Source organism: Pteropus alecto, unplaced genomic scaffold, assembly GCF_000325575.1.
Source record: "Pteropus alecto unplaced genomic scaffold, ASM32557v1 scaffold43, whole genome shotgun sequence".
Lineage (NCBI taxonomy): Eukaryota > Metazoa > Chordata > Mammalia > Chiroptera > Pteropodidae > Pteropus > Pteropus alecto.
Window position 1 is genome coordinate 6,622,120 of NW_006435764.1, and position 17,799 is coordinate 6,639,918.

The window sequence follows — 17,799 nt, forward strand, 5'->3', positions numbered from 1 at the left end:
AGTGGGGACTCCTCAGTGGGGAGCCCCTGATGAGAGGGTCAGAGGTCCTTGCTGAGGAAGTAGAAACCTTCAGGGTGAGATGAAGCGGGGCAGGGAGCGTGGATATGGCTTACTCGAGGAGCAGAGGGAGAGTGGGGGAGGGGTGACAGGGTTGGGAGCTGGGGCCAAAGGCAAGAACTTCTGAGGTCTCACCAGGGCCCCAGGGCTGGGCAAGCAACTGGTAGGGTCAAACTGCATTTTAGGGAGATGCCTCTGGTTTGGGGTCGGCGGGGCACCGGTGAGGTGGCCGCTAAAGCAGTGAGAACAATGGGGGAGGGCTTCTGGGCTGTTCCTTCCAGCTTCTCTCCACCCCAGGGCCAGGCTGGGGTCTCCTCCTCGGGAGCCAGGTAGATTGTCACTTCAAGTAAAATGGAAAAGGACAAGAATCCAGCCACCAAGGAGAGGAGGCGGGGGCGGGGACAGATAATACATCCACCTCCGCCCGCACCCTCAGTCTGAGCCTGTCAGCGGTTATGCCACCTACCGGCTGGGTGGCTTTGGGCAAGTCACTCAGCCTCTCTGAACCTCAGTTTCCCCATCTGCAAGATGGGGACAATAACAGATTGTGAAGAGGACCCAAAGAAATGGCATATGTCAAGTGCCAGGTTTTGGATGGTGCCCAGGGAATGGTTCAAACCCAGGAGGGCCATCTGGGGCACCATTCTATCCAGATGGAGTAATGAGGGGATCACTGGGGAGAGCAGGACCCCCCCCAGGTAGGTCCCGGCCCTGTGGGGTCAGCTTCGCTTCCCGTTTTCTCTGAGTAGAGGAAAGAGGCTCAGAGAGAACACACTGCTTCCTGGGGCCACAGTGGAGCCCAGGCCTCCCCAAGGCCAAACCGCCACCCCGCTCCCCGCACACTTCCTCTGCCTCGCAGGTGGCTGAGGCAGGGTCTTGGATCCCAGACGTCCCTTTCCGGCCCTGAACCTCCCTCATAAACCTCACCCACCGGCAGAACCCGGCGGTTTGGATTCTGGGCCCTTCCTTTCTCTGTGCCTCAGTTTCCCCCTCCTAAAAGAAGACCTTACCCTGAGCCAGCTTCATGTCTAGTTACAACATTCTAGGTGACTCTTCCTTGGGGGAGGGGGGAGGACTAGGGTGGAGAGGGGGTATCCCCCCCAAATATCCCTCTGACCAGCTAGGCTGACAGGTCACTCCAGGTGTCATTGTCACAGGAATGTGGCCTGCAGTGCCTCCCCGCTCCCTCGTGGCTGGGCCTCCAAGGCACTCCTTGTGGTCCGGGCCCTGGCCTCCCGCCCCCCACTCTCAGTCCAGCCAGTCCTCCAACCCCAGAGCCCAAGGTGACTGGGCCAGGCTGTGTCCCAGCTGTGGCTCTGGCCCCTGCGAAGTTCTGGGGCCGCACCTGCCCCCCATGCATGGGGCTGGGCTGCTTCTCCTGGGCTTCTCCCCAGGAAGCTGCAGTGTTTACCCTGCCGAGGCCCAGCTTCTACTCTCCAGGAGTGTGTTTAGGAGGTGAGAACCCACACGACGCAGGCACACACTCACACACCATCTGACGCGCCAGACCGCACGGCTCCCAGCCCAGCCGCAGATGCACCCCCAGCGCATCTCCTCCGGGCTGCGCCTCCTGCACCTGGGCCCAGGCCCCGTGGCCTCCATACGGCGGGGAACTGGCACTGATTTTGAGTTAACAAGTTAATAAGTGCCACCTGCGACCTCAGTGAATCCTTCCTCAAACCTCCCAGTTGCATTCTGTCCATCCCGCAGATGCTCAGACTGAGGCTCTGGTGGCTAAGTTACTTAGCCAGAGCAGAAGCTAGAAAGTAGCAAGTGGGGTTCAAAGGCCGATCTCTGGGACCCCAAGGCTGGCTGAGGCTGCCTCAGAGAGGAGCGAGGGTGACTATAAGGAGAGAGTGGGGATCTGCAGAGGCCACAGGATAGCCCGTTGGTCACAACCGGACACTACCAGCACACAGCGGTGCTCAGCATTGCGCAGCCCCCCGAGGGCTCTGTGTGTGGTCCCCCATGGCCCTCAGAACCTGCAGTGGCTGGTCTCTCTGGCCCCTCCTGCGTCCCGGAGCAGGGCTAAGTGGCTCTGGGCCATCAGCAGGCTGGGCCTGCCAGTTCTGCCGCTGGCTGACCTCGGGGGGCTCTGCCTCTCTGGGCCACAGGACCCTTCATAAAGTGGGGCAGTTGGAGCAGATTGGGAGTCTTCCTTTCAGGAGGGCCCATCCTGAGAATCTGATCTTCTTCTTACTGGAATGTGACTCCCCAGGCATTCAAATTTACCTAGGAGTCTTGGGGTTCGCGGACCCTCAAAAGGCCAGCCACGTAAGGGACCCCTGGGCCACATGTGGGGTGAAGCTGCAACAGGAAGCAAGAGAAAAATAAATCCCAGATTCTAAGAGCTGCTACCCTTTCTTGCACTCCTGGTGGTTTAGAAAGCTTAACTCACCTAATCCTCAGAACAAGTCTAACGGGGGCGGGGGTGGGGGGTGCTCTTTACTATCCCCATTTTATGGTTGTGCAGACTAAGGCACAGAGAGGCGAAGTAACGAGCCACGCGGTGGGAAGTGGCACAGCCCGTATTTTAACCCAGCAGTCTGGGCATTGAACCACTGGGCTTAATTGCATGGCAGGTTCAGAGTGTGTGGTTTATCATTATGCTTCATAACTTACGGAGATGCCGCATGTATGTTTTTCATATTTATCTGATGTTATATAATTATTTTAATTAAAAATAAAAGACCTGGATCAGCTGACCTAATTTTAGCTTCTGGGATTCCTGCACTTTGAGGCTTCCAAAACTTAGGCCAGAGGCAGCCCCCGGGGCCGAGCCTGACACACCCGCCAGGCTGCTGTCCCTAAGCCTGCCTCCCAGGCAGCCCGGCCTGTGCAATGGGTGCAGGACCCGCCCCTCCATCTGAGGGCAACGTGAGGCCCTCCGCCCTACCCCTGCCTCCCTCCCCGGCCCCAGCCACCACTCTGCCGCCCCCTCCAATGGCCACCTGAGCGGGTTATGAGTTCAGCAGTCGATCTGGGCTCACATCATCTTGTCTGCCGGGAGGATTTAGTGCGCAGCAGTCGGTCAATAGTGCGTTTGTTTTGTTATCGACTGGCCCCGCACAGCATAGGAGCCAGCCAGTCCCCTTGGCCACTCACGCCTCTTCAGGCCACCACTGGGGGGAGTGCCACTGAGCGGGTCACGGGGCTCCTTGAGGCCCCCTCCCAGGCCTCCTGCCATTCCCACCCCTGTGCACAGCCTGGGTGAGTCCTGACTCTGGGCCCCTGAAAATCCATGCCCTCCATGGTCTTGGGACAGAGTGGCCCAGTCTCCCGCCACATCCGACCCTCGGGCCTCCTGCTCGACAAAGGGCCCTGTCTCATGGCGAACCCACAGCCTTGCCACACGTGGGAAAACCGAGGCCCAAAGAAGCGAAGTGACACAAGCCGTAGCTGGAGGAGCAGACGTCTCGGGTCGGCCCCAGGTTGTCCTTGGCCCCGCCCCGACCACACCAGCTTCCAGGGGAAGGTAGATACTGTATCGCCAGCCAGGACTGTCTCTTGCTCGTTCATTCGTTATGCTGCCGGAGAGCTGCTGTGTGCCAGGCCCAGGGACCCTGCCTCTGAGGACACCCTAGCCCCCACGCAGCCCTGCACTGGGTGGAGACGGGTTGAGTTCCCCGAGAGGGGTGTTGTTGGGAGCCTCAGGGGAAGCTAGAAGGCTGCCCCCGGCTGGAACACCATGGGAGCCTGAGAAAAGCATTTTTGAAGGGGCTTTGAGGGATGACTAGAATTTCGGCAATCGCGGCAGAAAGGCGGCCAGGCGGGGGGCCCATCAGGGTCAAAGGCCAGATGTCCCACATGCGTGCAGGGAGGGGCCGATGAGTGTGGTTGGCACGGGACATGTGAAGGTTCGGGGAGCTGTATGGACTGTCCTATCGGAGCACTGGATAGACAGCTCCTCCTGACTCCTAGAGCACGGGGACCCATGAGCACCCCCTTCCTCGATGGGGTCCCACCTCACTCCTTCCTCCTCTCCCCACCTTCTACATCGAGAAAGAGCAAAAAACAATTACTGTTCACGCCTCATCTCTCACCAAAGTTATTAAATTTCATTCCACGAACAAATCATTTTTATTGCAGCGGGAGGAGCGGGCAGCGGTTTGCTATTTTACCTTTTTATTTTTCAAAGTCCTGTTAAATCTGCCCCGATCGGCTGGGCGGCCCCGAGGCCCACGCATACTCGCCCGTTTGTCCCCCTCCATCCTGGCGGGAGTGGCGGGGCCAGGCCGGGTCCTGCCTGACCTGCCCCACCCCCATCAGGGTCCCCCCAACCAAAAAAAACGCCCCCGCCGCCTGCAAGGAGGATAGAGGAAGCTTCCCGCCAGCCTCCTGTTTGTTTGCCATTTCATAGTTTTTAAACACTTCACGCACATTTCCTCCCAAGCCCCAGCCATGCCGATGCAGTGCTCTTCATGGGTTTCCTCCCCGGAAACTAAAGCTCAGGAAGGTTCGGAGATTTGCCCAGGCCAGAACCCTAACCCTCAGGGGGAGCTCTGCGGGCCCCAGGGAGCAGGGCCTGGTCTGCCCTCCTTGCAGAGGGCACTGGCTGGGCTCTGGTCGTCCACCTCAGCCACCCCACTTGATGCAGTAGGAGCTCGGTTCCCATCTCTGTCACCCGCCAACTGTGTGACCCCGAGCACTCGACTGGCCTCTCTGGGCCTCAGGTGCCGCATCTGTAGAAGGAATATAATAATAGCGTCTCCTTCCCAAAGGCCGCCCTGAGGATTTAGATTTACTCAGCACAGAGCTTAGTACTTGCCCGTGCCTCTCACCAGGACCTCCCCCAGCTCCCCAGCTCACGACAGGTCTCCTGGACCCCTCTGCTCCGCTCCCCTGTGGAGGGACATTGATACAGCCCTGCGGGTCTGGGTAGCACACGCCTTCACAGCTGAGATCTGGGATGGGCGCCCGAGATAAATCCTCATCCTGGCTATTTTTTTTCTCCCTAAACCATTTGCTAAAGATTTAATGACTGTCAATAAGAAGCCTGTTGCATCTACAGCGCCTGCAGCTTGCAGAGGTTTCCCGTGAAGCATTGAGGTGATGCAGCTGCCCAGGCCAGGTCCTGGGGTATCACCGTGTCCCCCCACAGGAGCGCCCAGCTCTGCTTGTGTCCCCACAGGGAGGGGACTGCCTTCCGCATGCCCAGGATGGAGTCAGGCCATTGCAGGGCAGAGCCAGAAGACCTGGTTCCCCACCACTGTAACTGGTCTCACATCTGGGGGAACTGTTTGGGTGGGGAGAGCCCCTCCCCTCCCCACCCAGGCTTCCCGTGGCTGTGCACACCCCGAGACTCATCCCCTCCTCCCGCCAACCTGGCAAGCCCAAAGAGGCTGCCCACCCCACAAGGCGCCGACAGGTGACAGCCTGCACCTCGGCCAGACCTGGCAGCGCCTTCTCCTCCTGGTTCAGAGCTGTCTCGGGTGTCAGATGGGCTTGTGGTTCCAGGCGAAGACGTCCGCCGTGGGGGGCGGAGGGCACGCACACGCACACATGTAGCTCCTTCCCCCCTCTTCCTTCCTCCACCTCTCTTGACCACCTTGCATTTGGAGGCTAAGGCGGGGGTGGTCACCTATATCCTCCCCCTCCCCCCCCACCCAGGTCTCCCAGGCTCCACTCTTGCCCCACCCTTCCTCACCCCTCCCTGCAGTTAGCTCCCTGGGGATTCCCTCTTCTTTTCTCTCCGAGACTGATGAGCACTGGCATTATCAAGAAAGGCAGCTCTAGATAATGTTCCCAACGCTATCTGTCAGCACCTGGGGCCACTCCAGGCCGGGGGAGGGGAGGTCATATGGATACTCATCTGCTGCCAAGCCCCCTACAATTCTGAGCACCTCCAGCAAAGCCCAGAGGCTAGCCAGGGTGGGAGGGTGCTGCTCAGGGGCATGAGCCCATGGTGCATGGGGGGGGGCATACCCTTAGGGGTGCAGCCAGGTTCTGAGCCCATCACTCTCTGCCCACAGCAAGAAGAAAAAACAGATACGGAGCAGTGAGGTCAGGATCATGCTGGCTGGAGGAGGTAGAGGCAAAAGCTCCTCAGCACTGGGGCCCTTCTCGTTCCGCCTGTGCCCCCCTGGCCTCAGTCTGCTGTCAATCAAATGGCATGCCACTGTAAGATTCATTCAGCAGCAAATATGTGCGACAGTGATAACCACTGTCACGCTAGGACCTCACACGAACCACTGTCACCCTAGGACCTCACACGGCGGGCTCCAATCTGCGCTAGGCCCTGACACGTTCAATCTCCTTTATTTCTTGCTGCCACAGGCGAGGTGGGTGCAGCGGGCACCCCATTTTACAACTGCTGGGGTGTGCCAGGAGCTGGGCCAGAGGCAGGAAACAAGCCTGCCAAGGTTCCTGCCGGTGCTGGTAGGTGTGAGGGTGTCCGAAGGCAGAAGGATGGGCCAGGCCGGTACTGGGTGGGGTCTGCGTAGCCTGGTCCCCAGCTCCCCGCCGCCTGGTACCGAAGGGGTTTCTGGCACTGCCTGGAGGCGCCACGTCACCTGAACAGAAGGCAGAGCCTCTGCCAACCCTCCAGCCTCTCCACACACAGCTCCTGCCAATGCAAACGCTGTCTCCACGCCGTTAATTTACATTTTGATTCGACTTTCTTAATTTTACTTCAACTTCGCACGACTCCAGTTTGAGAATCATTTTAATGTATTTATCTGTGAGGCAATTTGTTAAATAACCCCCAAGACTCGCCGGTTTTCCATTCTGAGCTTTTATGGCAAGGCTGTTTTAAATTGAATTAGTTGTCAGGGTCCCTGAGTGCATTGTAACGGGGATGAGTTCACTGCCAGCCCACTCGTAAAAGTTGGGGGAGCTGCTGGCTAACCGGCCGGCAGCAGGAAGCAGCCACGCAGCTGCTCCTGGACCCCCTCGGTGCCCGCTTTCCCCCCTATAGTGAGGAAAGCAAACAGCTCTGGGGCCACTCCCAGTTCCCAAGCTGGGCTGCGCCCGCCAGACCCCCATGGGGCATGTCAGAGACTGCCACAGGCGGGGACAGCTGGCCCCAGGCGGTGCGAGCGCACAGGCCACAGCACGTCCGTCCGTGCTGTCACCCTGCTGAGGGGCAGCGGGGAGGCAGAGCCTGGTCTCTATTTTGAGTTCCCGGGCACCAAGAAGTGCTGGGGAACTGCGGGGAGGTCTGTCCCCGCTCATTCTGTTATCTGAGCTGGTATCCGTGCTGGCTGTCACCTGGGCTGGGGGCATGATTTGTGAGTCCAAAGGTGCAGGTATTGAATCTATAATTCATTTTCACATCAGCAGGTGCTATTTGCCCGATAATGGACTCTCCCCTCGCCACTCTCTTAGGAGGCCAAAGCAGTGGGGAGGGGGCTGAGTGGGCCGTTAATGAGGCCGCTCTGCTGTTTGGGCCGAAGTGGGTGCCCTGAGCAAGGCCTCCCCCTGCCCGCCTCTGGACCTGCACCTTCCTCCAGGTGGGCACACTGGCCTCCCAGCCCCACTTAGGAGCAGATGGGACATTTTCATTTTGCCCTTTAAACTTCACATCCCCCAGAAAGCTGCCCAGCCCCTAGCTGATGGACCAGGACACTGATCACTGGGAGTCTCTGGACACTTCGCGCAGTCTCCCCGGGGACCACCCAGGATGAGGGAGGAGGGCTGGGATGCTGGTGGCGCTTTGGCCCCTCCTTCGCAGCACCTGGCAGGCACCTGCCACATAGCAGGTGTCGGGGGCAGCTCAGCGTGCTGGTTATCAGTGAGGGCGACGGAGCTGGACACTCAAGTCCAAATCCAGCTGCGTGACCTTAAGTCATCTCTGCCTTCCGTTCTGCAGCCCTTCTGTAAAATGGGGTCCTCAGGGGAGCACTGAGAAAAGGAAATAGGTCAAAGTTCTCAGAAGCACCTGGAAGGTAGTAAGCTTCAGTCATGTTTCCACCTTGGAGGCAGACATCTCCTAAGGAGAATGACTCTTTAAATATAGCTTCGTAGCTGGTTGGCAAGCTCCTATTCATCCAGCAAGGCCCACCCAAAGGTGGCCTCCCAGGATGCCCTCCTGAGGCAGGAGTGGTCATGCTGTCCTCTGAGTTGCCCCAGCCCACCGGGCACCGGGCGAACCTTGCTACATCCTTCTGCCTGGCTGGCTGTGCGCCGAGGGAGGGCGGACTCTCTTCTTTTCATCTTTTAAACCTTCTCTAGCTCCGGATAAGTACTCACCCTGCCATGTTCACTGCAGCCTCAGTGAATGTTTGGTTTTGGAGGGGAGAGGGAAGGAACTCTTCACAAAAGGCAGAGCTGACCGTGACAGGCCCTGAGTCAAAGTCCTCCAAGGCCCCAGCCACCCCCGAGCCAAGCCCAGCTTCCTGCACGAGGCTGCCACCACCCCGGCCCAAAGCTGCCACTCTCCACCTCTGCGCCCCTTTCCTTGGCCACCATCACTGCACCTCCAGGCCCGTGTCCAGCCCATTTCTCCTCTGGGAAACCTTCCGAGGCCCCCAAGTCTGGGACAGGCACCTGTCCCAGGCTGCTTCATCACAACTCATGTCCCCAGCACCGTCACTGCCCTGTGTCTGGCCTACTGGACTACTCTCAGGGAGTTGGGGGAGGACCCGAGTCCATCTCAGGGACCATGGTGTCCCTCCTGCCTAACATGTTGTGGGTGGGCTCCAAAGGCACTCAACGAAGGAATGAATGAACAAAGGAATGATTAAGGTTCTTGTGGAACTCTGGGCTCCTGGCCATTGAGTGCCCAAAGTGTTGGCTGGCAGCCCCTTTTTCTGCCAGTCTCTCCGTTGGGTGGTGTGGGTGCCAGGCCTGGCTGCCTCCTCAGGGTGGGCAGGTAGGGGAGAGGGGAGGGGAGAAATCAGAGAAAGCCCCCCATGCGGTACTATTTAATGTCTGGCCAGAGGCCCCGCCCTCTGCACCCTGCTCGAATGTTGTCAGGACATGCCCTGGGTTTTAATAAGGCCAAAGATGAGAAGCCAGCACCGTGGCAGCCGACAGGCAGGTCTCCGGTGAGAGTCATGCATCATGCTTACAACACACCCGCTGTGCACGCCCAGCCAGGGCAAGGCCTGAGGCTCTTTGGCCAAGAGGACTCAGGGACGGCCTGTCCGGTGCCAGGAGGAGAATGCTGAGGAGTCGCAACCCCGCGATCCTGGCCCTAGTTCGGACACTGCTCAGCTTCCCCGACCTCACTTCCCTCTCCCTGTGGGGCCAGAGGCATTGGACACAGGTCTACCCTAAACAAACAGACTCTCCCCCCGGGTGAGACCCCCACCCCTGGCACAAGCAGGGAGGCACATGGAGCCAGCAGTGGGGCTTGCTTGCTTTCTGTCCCCAAGGCCAGGCTCTACAGTTTGGGATTTTTTTTCCCCCTTCACTGATGTTTTATTCATGTGAATCCATCCTGAATATGTCCTCAGAAGAGAGAGACGATGTAGGAGAGGGAGAGATAGAGGAGCTGGAGAGATAGAGCTGAAGAGAAGGGGACCTCAGTACGTGTGGGTGTCGCTGTTCAAAGCCGAGTCACCTAGAAAGATTCCGTGAAGATGCACGCTCCCCACTGCGGCTTGACGACAAGAGGGGCCGTCATTCGGATGCGATTCATTGTCACCTCTCGGTCTATCACCGGCTCCTTTTCAATCCTCTCCACAGCTCGCTGGGGAGGGCCCTGCTCATCCCCCGCCCTCTGCCACCCTCTCTGGGGCCGGGGAGGAAGCGGGAGGCTTTGTCTGTGCTAATTGCATTGTTAGAGCGAAGGTGCTTGCGCTCGGCTGTCTAATTTGGGGCCTTTATTAAACATGATCGCTGGCTGACAGCTGGCGGAGAACCAGCTACGGCTTCCGCCAGGTTTCAGCACGCACTGAGGTGTGTCCCTGCTCCCCGCCGCTGGCCTCTGACCCTGCTTCGCACCCATGTCACCCAAACCTCACTCCTCGAGGGGTGACTTTATTCCCACATGAGCTCCAGCCAGTAGAGCGGGGAAAAAAAAGCTACAATCAGGGTTGCTGGCCGGTAATGGAGGCTTCCTGGGGTGCCTGAGGCTGCCCTTCCCCCTACTCCTTGATGAATCCCTATTCATCCTTCAAGGAAAGCTCAACGTTTCTGGAGTCAGTACTGACCCTCTGAGAACACTGGCATCACTCTCCATACTGTTCAGATGAGGCACAGAGAGGTTAAGGGACCAGCCTGAGGGCACACAAAGCCAGATTCACCAGGCTCCTGTGCCCGTGCCCTTGACCACTTTACAGTGGCTTCGTTCTACTGAGACTGCACTATAGCGATAGAGCCCTCACATCATACTGTCACTGGGCCACGCACTTTCCCTCCAGTTGTCTCATTTAATCTCACGGTGAGAAGGGTGGTAGCTCAGCCCCAGGCCAGGCCAGAACACAGGAGTGGCTCAGGGACCAGGTGCAGGGTGGGGAAGGGCTGGTCTGGAAGGTGGTGTCAGGGTAGCAGGCCTCTCCTGCCTTCTCCCTAGTCCCTTCTGCTCTGGTTTCGGGTGGCGATCTGGGGCCTTGGCCTTGGCCGGAAGGCAGGGACAAGTGCACTGAGAGCCTTTAGCACAAACAGCCTCCCTGAAAGCTTCACTTCAGAGCTGGAGACACAGAGCAGAGCTCCTTCCCTGCCCGGTGGGGCTTTGTAAGTCTTGTCAAATGTCAGCAGCTGTCAGTGTGACTCCACCCCCAGCGCCTAGGACTGTGCCTGCAAACAGTGGGCGTTCGGTAAACCCTGACCAAGCTGTTATAAGAATCTCACGCTCACCCCAGTTTGGATGCCAGAGTGCAGGAGGAGGCGGTGCTGAATTGGCTGAAATCTGTGATGTTTCCTTCGGCTCTGTATACGGAGGGATAGTGTCTCCTCCTCTCTCCACCCCCACATTTAGAGTGCCCAAGTGGTCCCAGGGTGTGGGCAAGGGCTTGGCAGACTCCAGGATTGGAGAAGAGCTTTGCATTAGCCTAGCTGTGTCAGCCTGCAAACTCCAGGCTCCCTCTGGGAGGCAGCCAAGGCTCATCACTTGTTCATTGATTCATGCACCTCATGTGTATTGAGCACCTACTGCGTGCCAGGCACTTTACAAGGCGCAGAAGGCTGCTCGCAGATGCAAACAGGAGGTGCAGCCCTCCTCATGTGGCAGGACCAGGCACCTGTGTGGAAAAGCAACAGTGATGCCTGGCCAGGGAGTGCAGAGGAGAGACCCTTGTTTGGGGAAGTTTGGGAAGGCTTCATGGAGGAGGGGGCATTTGAGCAAGGCCGAGTAGACATCCCCCAGGCAGAGAAGGGGCCAAAGCATGCCAGGCAGAGGCTTGGACAAGGTCTCAGAGGCATGAACAAAGGAGTGTTTGGAAAAGTAGCCAACAGAATCAATGGGGGTATGGAGGGGGAGTCCAAGAGTGTCTGTCTCATTTACTCCTCTGAAAAGTAAAATTGGAACTTGATGTTCCATTCACTGAGGGATGCTCCCAAAAGTGCCCTGGCTGCCTAACGTGTTGTCAGAGGGACCCCACTCACAGATAATCCAATTTAGTAAGTCCAGGGTGGCAAGGAGGACCATGCCTTTTGATTGCAGTTTGGAGCCGAGGCAGTGGACTGGGCTGTCCAGGGGCAATATGGGGTGAGAGGCCAGTGGTTTGAAAGTCCATGTCGGGTGCAGGAGGGACCCTAGGGCCCCAAGACTGGACCTGGGTCCGCGCAGACCAGACCCGTTCCTCTCCGCTAACATGAGGGCCCTCCCCTCGAGCTGGGGGCAGGGACTGAGGCGCAGCGTGAAGGAAGGACGGACGGCAGCAAAGTCAGCGAGCGGCGCATCCATCTGCCCTGACAGCCAGCAATTACACCGCGTGATCGCCAGATTACTCCAAATGCATTTATTACAGGGGTTAGAAGCTGGGGACTTATTTACTGGCAAATCCATACTCATTACAAGACTCAGCCTAGCCTAGACTGAAAACAGCTCAACTGAAACAAATAATTACCAAAGTCCTTCCAGCACGAGGCTCTCAGGTGGTTGGGAAGTGGGGGGGCGCCTAGCCCTTTGCAGGAAGAAAAGGAAGAGGCTGCGATTGAGGAGGATGCCTGGGTCGGGGAGGGAGACACCACCCGCCGCCGCGGCGCGCATGCTCGCCCAGGTCATGAATATGCAAATAAGAGCGTGGGCGGGGCTACACCCGTGTTTAGGAGAGCTCTGGCCACCACCCACACCTGCTGACTGGGAGAGGCGAGCGGAAAGGGGGTCGACCTGGGATTCGCAGGGCTCCTAGACTGGGCCTTCGAGAGTCAGTGCAAGTCTCTCATTTCCCAGGGAAAGAAACCCTGGGCTCAGCACAGAGCACATGCCTCCGATTCCTGTATGAATGAAAGGCGGGGTAAATGGAAGTATAGGCCAGACAGGCCTTGCCTTGGGTCTCGCATCCCGCAGGACACATGCTCGGTCCTCAGGCTGGGATCTGGGGTCTCGTGGAGGGGCACTTCCCAGGGTATCGCCCGGCTGGGGTCTTCTCCAAGTACCGCTCTCACAGGAACACATAGCTCTGACCTTGTAGCCACGGGGCTGACATTCGCTGGGCATCCTAGGGACGTAAACTAGGGTAACGCAGGCTCTCGGACTCCACATGCTTTCTGCATCCACTTGGGACACTAGGGTTCCAGGAACAGAATCAGTCCAAGATTTTCTTTAGGACTGGCAGAGCTCGCCTGGACTCATACCCCCATTTTGCAGATGAGGAAACTAAGGCCCAGACAGGGGCCGCCAGTTGTGGTGGGCTTGCTTAGGGATGGAGCGCTCCCCGCCGCGCCGGCGCTCTCGGGCCTCCTGGGCAGCGGTGGCGGAGATCAATGCCCGCACGGGGAGCTGTCAGACAGATTGAAAAGTGGGCCTCGGCCTCTCTGCCCGCTGGGCAGATGCTGGCACCGCCACCCGCGCCTTAAATATTCATTCACTTGACAGAACACTAATTAAACAAAGTAAGGTGCATTATTACTTGATTAAATTTTTTATTGGCAGTTTAATTGGTCTGTTAGTTGCCCCTTAGGGAATTGTTCGCCCACTCCCCGCTCCGGGTGGGAGGGGGCCCCTAGCCTTCCTGCGCCGCCCTCGCTGCCCTTCCCTGCCCGCACAACCGCGACCGGCGCGCCCTGCCCTGCCGGATCACCTGCGCTGATCCTGGCGTCTTGGGTCTCGAGTTCTGCCCCCAGGGTCGTCGAGGTTCCTCTCCTATTGGGTCAAGGTGGGACCGGCAACCAATCAGTGCCTGGGGGCGGACCTTTTGAAGTCGAGCTTCCCTGCGCTCCACCTCAAAAGGAGGGTGAGACACCCTTGGAGAGGGCAATGGACCAGATTTGGGTCTGACTTAGCCTGGAGTAGCTGGGTGACCCATCCCTCTCTGAACCGCCACCTCCATTTCCCTATTTGCACCACGGCAGGTCTGGCCCCTGTAGGCCCCCTAGCACAGACACCTCCCTGCCCACAGACTCTGCGCTGCCCGTTCTCCCAATAAAAGTGAAGGTGCCATGCAGGCACGGACTGCCTGGGGGACCCAGAGCCCGCATGGTGGCGTGAAAGGCTGTGGGAATGCCCCCTCAGAGCTGACGAACCTACCTTGTCCAGCTTCCCACCCTAGGGACACCTCCTCCCACCGCCCCTGCAGGTTGCAAGGTAGCCCGCCCTGCTGCACCCCTCTTGGAGTCGGTGCTCACAACCCCCCACGTCGGTGGCTGGCCACAGCCACCCTAAGTGGAGCTGGAACCTGTATGTTCCCTCTTCACAGCCCACACCTCTTCCATGCTTCCTCTACCTCCCCCACGGGAGAGGGGTCTGGAGCCAGCCTTTGTCCCTTCAGACTGCCTGACCCTTCTCCCTCTTCCCCCAAGTCTGTCCTTCTGGGGAGTCGCAGTGGAAGAGAATGGCCAGGAGTGTTCCGTCCCTTTGGCACTGGTCAACAAGCCTCAGTTTCCCCAGTGCAAAATGAGTTCCTGTCCTCATCCCTTTAGTGTTGGGCACTAAACAGGAGGAGCACGTCCGCTCCCCTGGGTGAGCTGAGCACCCTGAGTTCCCATCCCGCCCGGTCCTCACGCCCACGTGACAACAGCACTGCCCCCGTTACCCCAGTTGAGGGGCAACAGGGCTCGAGGGACTCAATGACTTGTTCAGGGTCTCACATCTGAAGCCTGGGTCCTCTAGGTCCAAAGCTGGTGGGAGAGGGGAGAGGGGAAGGGGGCAGAGGAAAGGATTGCTAAGGCCAGGAAGCTGCTGGAAAACCAGGCGTGGGCAAAGCTCATTCTCTATTCTGTTCATGTGCCCACTCGCCAGTTCTGCAGCCCATTCAGCAAACAGTGAACCCCATTCTTGGGTGGGGTACAGGAAAGAAAATGGGGCCATCCCAGGGTGGCCTAGGTCTGTGTGTCACACCCCTACCTCCAGCCACACCCAGTGCACCACCCCCTTCCCCCCCATTGCTGCTCCCATGCCCTGGAGAGGACGCAGGCTGGGCCGATGACAGAGGAATTGTCTGGCGGCCCCAGAAGCCGCCTCTGGCGAGCAGGAGGCGAGGTAATTGGCATCGCCGGCTGTGGGAGCAGGAAATGAGCGGCGGTAGCGCGTGTGGAGCGGGAAGCTGTTCAGTGTCATCGGCCTTATCTGGGAACAGGCTGCCCAATTACAGGGCTGTGCCCGCTGCACTCAGCAGCTGCCAGCCTCACCTCGGCCCCCTCCCCAGTGTCCTCACAGTATCTCCAGGCCTGGGGCATCTGCTGCCCCTTCTGGAAGGCAAGCGGCAACTGCCCAGAGAGAGGCCTGCCCTGAAACTCCCCGCTCCAGGTGTGCAGCTGCAGGTGACCTTTAACCTAGCCTGGCATACAGGGGAGCAACGGACAGGTCCCACCTCCAAGGCCCTCTCCACCCACTGGTGACTGTCCAGGCCGCACCCTGCCCCAGGCCGCCTCCTCTCCTAGTTACCCTTTCAGTCCAGGAGCTGAGATGAGTGGTGAGGGGCTCATAGTTGGGTGGGCAGGGGTCCCCGGCTGCCCCATCCCAGGGTTCCCTTGGGGCAGGAGGAGCAGGTCACCGGCCCCTTCTACCAGCCACCAAATGAGATGATTAATAATTCCGTGGGTGGACAATACAGTGCCACCGGGGGCTGTGATAGGGTGTCATCTACTTGGTAAATGGGACTGTAATGGGTTTGCAATTGTACATAACGCAGCCCAATATGAGATCACACTGTGGCTCACAGATCGAAGAGAGGACGGCTGTCCCAGGGGGGCCGATCCGAGGGTGGGGCGAGGCTACCCTTTCTGACCGGAGATGGCGAGGCACCTGACCGTGCTATCTGGACAGCCACAGCCCAGGGGTGGCATGGTGGAAAGACAGCTGGCTTTGGGATCGAACCCGCCTGAGTTCAAATCCCGTGACTTCACTTCACTCTGCTGCCTGCTCAGAGGCTGCCGTGAGAATTCAGCGGGCTCGCGAACGGAACGCCTGGCACAGCGCTGAGCGTGCAGTAAATGCGTGACGAGTGACTGTCCCCTTCCTCCTCCCCCCACGAGAGCTTCGTCAGATCCACCTTTCTGGGAAGGTCTCCCTCAGGTCTGTAGACAGAGAGGGACCTAGGCTGAGGGACACCTTTTCGCAGCCCCCTCTCCTGATCTGGCCCTCCACAGTGGCCCAGTGGTGTCGGCTGCTTGGCAGGGCTGCCCCTCCCACGGCACACACTTAGTGCCCTCTGGGGGCCACAGAGAGCGAGAGAGTCCCCTTCCTATCCGGACTCCCTTCCAGCTGGCAGAGAGGAGACAGAGAGGGGATGAACCTAGAGTCAGGCCCCTGGGCTTCAGGTCCTGCTAAATCATTCACCAGCCAGACGGCCTCAGGAAGTCAGCCCCTCCGCCCCTCTCTCTTCATCTGAAAAGGGACCGCGCTGACCTTATTTGGCCTTGGAGAGCACTGACTCGTCTCCTTGCCAGGCTTCCTCGCCAGGCAGGAAGGACCAGGCCTGGGGTATCTGACTCCTCTCTGTCCTTGGACCTGGCTCGGAGCTTGGCATCAAGTGTGGTCACTCCCCACGAGGTTCTCATTCTACGTCGGCAGGTGAAACTGCTTACGGAGCAAGAGCTCTGCCTGAACAACAGAGGGAGGTCCAGGACCCCTCCGGCCTGGGCACAGGGACCCCACCTGCTCTCAGTCCACAGGTGGGGCAACTGGGAGGGACTGGCAGTGGGACGCCCCTCCCCTAAGCCCCCAGCAAGCTGGCCCCAGAGACCTTGTTCCTGCCCTTCCTCCCAGCCTTATAAACCAGAGCCTGGCTGAGACCCAGAGTGGCACAGGGGCCACCAGGGCCACCAGGTGCTAAGGAACTGGGCGAGCATACTGAAAGCCTCGTTTAGTGAAATCTGATGTGGTGCGGACTGGCTTGCAAGGAGAGGCCTGACAGTGGGGTGGCCAGGGGAGGCTTCTTGGGGGAGGTGACACTGGAGCTGAGGCCAAAAAGAATGCCAGGACAGGCCTTGGGCTGGGCAGGGTGGAAAGGAGGGGCTGTCGTTGTGGCAGTGAGCCTGGGGTGTAGATCAGCTGGAGCCTGGAGCCTTGAGTCTGGGGGGTCGGAAGTGATGAGACAGACGGGGGCCTTCGCAGGGGCGTGGGACAGGCCCCTCCCCAGGTGCCTCAGACCCCTGACTTCAGCCTGAGGTTCACACCACCCCAAACTCATATCATGTAGCCCCAGGATTGGGTTATCACCTCCATTGGGTTCTTAGCTGTCCCCGGTGAGAGCTGCCAGTGGGGAGGGCCCCCGGGGGCCCCCTGCGGCTCTGCATCTTCCTCACGACCAGCCCTGCCTCCTGCCACTCACACTCAGCACTCACCACCCAGCCCCATCTCTCTGAGCCACGAGGGCTGGGGGTGTGGGTGGGGGCGGGGATGGTGGCCCACCTGGCCCCCGGCTGTCACTTACAGATGGAGACCTGGGCTCCATCTCTCCATCTGTCCGTCCGTTCTCTTGTAGAGCCTCCTGTTCCCACAGCTGCTCCCCATTCCTCGCCATCCTCCTCCCTTCAGACAGCTTGGTTGGGCTGTGGGTGTGAATTTCCACTGGGAGGGAGCTTGTTCCTTCTGGCACTGAAGCAGAGCCTGGGGGAGGGAGGGAGCTGGAAGCAGTGATGGGGGGGGGCTGGGGAGCAGGAGTGTCTGAGCCCTGGAACCCGGCAGACCAGGGCTAAGGTCCAGTTTCCTCGGCCTCTCCCATGGGCTCACCTGCCACAGCTCCTCTGAAAAAGCCACACAGGCGATGGCATCCAGGTCTAGTTGGCTAGGAAGACAGAACAAAGTAGGCTGTGGTCTCAACTGTCCCAGCTGCATATCGAGGACAGGGAGTAGCTCAGGGTAGACCCCAAAGCCCCCTCTCCTCTTCCTCCTCTCCTAATACAGTCTCCTGCCAACCCTTCCTTGCAGCGAGGACAAACTCATCTTGTTTTCTCATCTTGTGGACGAGAGGCTTAAGGCCCAGATAATTGACAAGTACTTTGGGGGCCTGTGGCTCACATGAGCTCCGCGAGCGCCTTGCCCACATGGCTGTCAGCGGGAGCCAGCGTGGCCTCTGACCCACCCCGCTGTGCCCTGCCTGCTCCAGCAGCCCCGAAGGGACAAGAGCAGACCCAACAGTCACAAACCAGGCCTGGCGCTAAGAACTGTACCCAGAGCCGTGCCCTCTGTACAGAGGGGGAACCGAGGCAGTGCAGAGGAGCAGGGAGCACACCTGGCACGCAGCCCATGGG

The 17,799-nt window shown here is 59.1% G+C and overlaps 1 protein-coding gene across 1 annotated transcript in view; it reads left to right on the forward strand.

Annotated features, from left to right (window-relative positions):
- MACROD1 (MACRO domain containing 1) overlaps positions 1-17,799 on the forward strand; it is a 142,219-nt gene that overhangs the window by 72,171 nt on the left and 52,249 nt on the right. The window lies entirely within an intron of this gene.